Raw genomic sequence first — 4,990 nt, forward strand, 5'->3', positions numbered from 1 at the left:
CTCTGAGGAAGAAGTCCTAAGGCTGGTTCCTATGTGTTAGGCAGCTTCTGTGTATCTCATACACACCATTCATGAACATCAGATGCAGGAGCCAGGCCAGGGGACTCTCTGTATTCAGGGAGGTTGTTTGGGCTAGGGTATTAGCCCTCTTCTTGTTTCTTCTCTTTATGGCACCTTAGTGCTTCCTTTCAAACCAGATGGAGCCTCAACTCATCAGCAATAGAAAAGGTGGTGCCAATTCAAAGTGTTACACATGAGATTTAGAGGTAACCAGTCCATCCTCCTCAATGATGAGGAAAAGAGTCATAGGTCAACTGAAAGGAGAGATCAACACAAATATTATAAGGTTTATAAAACTTGACCTAGAAGGAAGGGGTGGAAATTGACACTTTCTTTATCTAGAAAAGAGTCATTGTAGCTACATGAAATGCATTTTCCACTACATAAATGGTTCTTAGACAGATGAGAGTTAACTGTGCTTTGAACCTGTTGTAGACAGACCAATAAAACATTCCCAAAAATCAAGCCACAGAAGTCCAGTAGCAGGATTATCACTGCATCCTTGTCCTGCTCCTATACATTTCTATGAAGCCTCTGCTATTGGCCACTGCTATGTAGAGGATGCAGGGTAAGCTGAGCCTTTGGTCTCAGCAACATAGTCATGCTTATCTTCTCAAATCCACTTAATTTATAGCAGAGAAGATTTATGAAAAATTTCCTAGTTGTGAGGGTAGTTAAGTGCCAAAAGAGGTGACTAGGGAGACTGTGAAATCTCCATCATTAGAGATTTTAAAGAACAGATTACACAAACAGCTGTCAGAGGCAGCTTAGAAATACGTGTTCCTGCCTTCAAGCAGAGGAGTGGACAAAGACACCTCCTGGGACCTATATCTAGGATTCTGCCCCTCTTCTGGACAGCTGTGGTCAAAAGCAGTGCTCTCTCAAGTCCTCTTTCAGTGACACTTCCTGCTATTGGTGGATCCATCAGCTGTATAGCAGTATTGTCCTCCTCCTTCTCTCTCCAGCATGATTCATGTACCAAAGGTAGAAAGATGTATGTGACATATGGCTGTGTCCATTTACTCCACAGGAATCATACAAAGCAGGCAGAAGTTAAAGAAGTTTGGGAGCTGCTGAGCTGGGAACTCGACCACCATTTTCCACCCTCATTGCTGATGAAGGGCAATGGTTTAAAGCCCGATTTGCCTTCACATGTGGCCCATGGCCAAGTACAGCCAAACTGGCCTGGAGAATGTAGGCCAGTGGCAGGAGCCATTCCCTGAAGACCTGAAAGAACAGTTGCCCATGCATCTTCCCTCATTTCCTTTGGTTCCCCATACACAGCTAACAGCTTGCAAGCTGGCAGCAACCCAGAAAGCAGAGGGGAAGACACACATATTCACCCTCACACATAGTTACTTTTGCAAATCATAATGTTGCAATTCCTTAATTCTCATCTCTCCAAACCCAAATCACCAACAAAGCTCTTGTCCTATTATTTTGTCCTATTAAGAGAATGCCAATTTCTGCTAAATCTCAAGTTTTCTGGCAGTATAAAACAGGTTGTGGCTGCAGACTCTGCACATGGCACACACTTGTGCCATTGGTCTGTGGCTTTCAGGGAGCAACTGTTGAGCATCACAAAAACACAAAGAAAGAAAGGAAAGAAATCAAATATTTACAGGAGAAAAAGTGATCCTACCCCACATGGTACAAATTTAGGGGTGCATTGTAGCTACATTACGTGCGTATAGCTACTGAAACAGTTTCCAACAGAATGTTTACACTGTTGTCTGGAAGCATATTGTTTGTCTACTTTTCAAAGCCAATTTATATGCAGCACACATCACAGCATGCATGAAAATTTAGACAAAAACACAGATGCATGCAACAATCCCTAGTCAGCTCTTGTTGCTCCTTATTGTTTGTTGCTCAGAAGTACCAGGGAAAGAGGAAGAAGGTATCAACCCATTATGCTAGGTGCTGTACTACCCCAAACTTAAAGACAGGTATTTTGCCTGAGGAACATACTATCTCTGTTTAAGACAAGATATAACAAGTGATTGTAACAGGGGGTGAGGGAGTAACATACGGGAATGAATAATAAGACAGTTTATATGTGCCAGCTTTATGCACTGATGTGCCAGCTAATTGAATACTCGATGCATATAAATACCAGTCTCCTACTGAAGGCAAAAAGTTAACTGTATCCAGTTAGCAATTTATCAGGATATTCACAGTGAGAAATTTGGAGGAGTCCAGGGAGGGACATCCCAGAGAAAAGTGGAATAAATGGAAGAGCATGTAACAAGGGAACAGAAAGATAAAGGAGGTTGGCATTGCCTAGGCAGCAAAGCAAGGAGGCTTAGGTTGCTGAGAGGGAAGGATGTGAAAGTCATGGATCAAAGAATTGAGAGCTTGTACCTAACTTGTTAAAAAAACAGTGAGACCAAGGAGGACTGCAAAATGCAAAAGAAGATGAATATGTCACTGCACTTTGAATAGACAGGGGAGAACAAGGTCAGCGGGTGTTAGGAAAGTCTGGGTGAAAAGGGTCAGAGAGAAACTTATGTCAGTGCAGGCAAACACCTTCTCAAGAAATGGTGTAGAGCCACCAAACCAATAAGAGTCCTTACTGGGAAGCATGGGGATGAGGTCTTCTCCACATCCAAGAAGGAAGAAGAGGAGGAAACACCCCCCAAATAAAGCAGAGGTAGCACCAGCGACAGGAGAGGATGCAACAGGGATATTTAATGAAGTCTACCCAAGGTTGTGTGCCATGGCCAGCTTAAGAACAAGCTTTAGTTTTAATAGCCAGCTCTACTGAACCACCTTCAACAAAGGCCTCAAAGGACAGGTCTAAGGGAAGAAGTGAAAAGATGTATTACTCCCTCTTCTTGAAGTGCTCCTTTGCAGAAGATCCCTCTCTCCCCACATGCCATCAGTGCATGGATCAGAGCCGAGTTTCCCACCTTAGGTGACCTGAGTTAGGTAGTGCGAAAACCACTCATCAGCAAAATTGCATCTAAGCCCCTGTACTGCAGTTCCCTATGTCACCACAGAGACAGATGTCCTCTCCTCCAGGCTCTGTGGCAGGCACTATTTATGTTCAATATTGTTTATAGACCCCAAAACCTCCATGGGGGATGCCAAATCAATAATCCAAGAGCTGAAATAAAGTCATTTTTTGCCTTTATTTTTTCTGTTTTTTAAAAGGACAATGGTCATTCTACAACTCTGCAAAACCTCTTATAACATTAACATAAGCACTGCCAGCTGCCAGTGCCCCAGGGGCACTCATCTGCCTCGCTGCCCCAGGTGCCCACCTGCTGGGGCTCCCCCCGCCCCTGCCCAGGACCCCATGTCAGCCCTCAGGGCCATCAGCCCCTAACCAGTGATGGCACAGCAGGGCCAGTCTCCAGCTCCCCGCAGCCCTGCCCTGCCCAGCCACGGGCCCCATGGAACCTGGCCCACCGATGGGCCCAATGTCACAGCCCAGCCTCAGCCTGTTGCCCGCGGAGGTGCCCAACACCTGGGGCTGAGGCTGCCCTGGTGCCCCAGGGCTGCCCTGATCCTGGCCAGGGCATTGGGATCAGCCCTGGCTGCCAGGCCTGCCCTGACAGACCCACTGGGAGTCCCAGCTGCACCCTGGGACCTGCTGCCTGAGAAATATTAGCACAGGACAAAAATCAAAGGACAAGCTCAGCCTTGTTAGCACCAAAACATCCTGACCCAGCCCCTCTACACAACATATTTTAAGGTTTTGAAAGTTCAGGGATGTTTCTGCTTTCATTCTGGTGCTGAGCTACTGACATCCAACCCAATTGTGGTTTATCTTCTCTGCAGTGACACTGAGTGGTAACCTGAAGAGATGGCTACTGTCACAATCTTCCCACCTCAGTGACATCCATCCAGAACCTGGTGCCAAGTCATACAGGGTCTGGATCACACTGTAAATGAAGATGGTGGGCAGTCACAGCATCCCCACCTCAAGTGGAAGCCTCCATTCCAGGTTGACCGATGTTTCCAAAGGGGAGAAAACTGTTCCCAAGCATCACAGAGTCATAGAATCACAGAATGGTTTGAGCTGGAAAGGATCTGAAAGATCTTCTAGTTCCAACCCCCTTGCCATAGCAGGACACCTTCCACTAGAGCAGGTTGCTCAGAGCCCCATCTGACCTGGCCCTGAACATTTCCACAGATAGGGCATCTACAACTTACCTGGGCAACCTGTTCCAGTGTCTCACTACCCTCACAATGAAGAATTTCTTCCTAATATCTACCTTTCTTCGGCTTCAAGGCATTGAAACATTAAAGACATTGAAGGAAGGATTTGAATACCACTGTCAATTCACCAGAATAAGTCACTTACATGCTAACATCAGCTTCCTCCCTAAGCAGTGATGAGCTGAGGAGCCTCAAGGCCCACACTGATGGCATTTCTTGATAATAAGTGGAGAGCTGCTCACCTTCCATGACACACAGAGATAAAGAGGGAAAAAATATTTTTTTGCAGTATTTTCTTTTCCTTTCTCAGCCAAATCCTTATTTGTGCTGTTACAGATTATTCACATAGCAGTCCTGCTTGTACTGCCTGATCTGATTAGTGCACCAACACCTCCATGGCTTTCAAATTCATTTCACAGATTTACAAGAAACAGATACTGATACCTGGTAAGTGGCAGCACCTGGATTCAAAACATATCATCGGTTCATCTGATATCTTCAATATCTTGAGTAACATCTCAGCTTGGCAGAGAAGTGTTACCCTAACCACCATATTTCTGTGCAGGGAAATAAAGCCCCCCTTTTATACTTGCTGGCATACAGATTCACACCTTTGTGTTGTTCCTACCTAAGCATACAGAGTCCAAGTTGAGTGCAGTGATTCTATTTCAAACATTTGGTGCTCTAGCTTACTGTTGCATCACAGAAATTACCAAGCACTTTGTCGCAAGCAGCTTTAAATGCCTCTATAGAACAACTGAGA

This window comes from Pseudopipra pipra, chromosome 2, assembly GCF_036250125.1.
Source record: "Pseudopipra pipra isolate bDixPip1 chromosome 2, bDixPip1.hap1, whole genome shotgun sequence".
Taxonomy (NCBI): domain Eukaryota; kingdom Metazoa; phylum Chordata; class Aves; order Passeriformes; family Pipridae; genus Pseudopipra; species Pseudopipra pipra.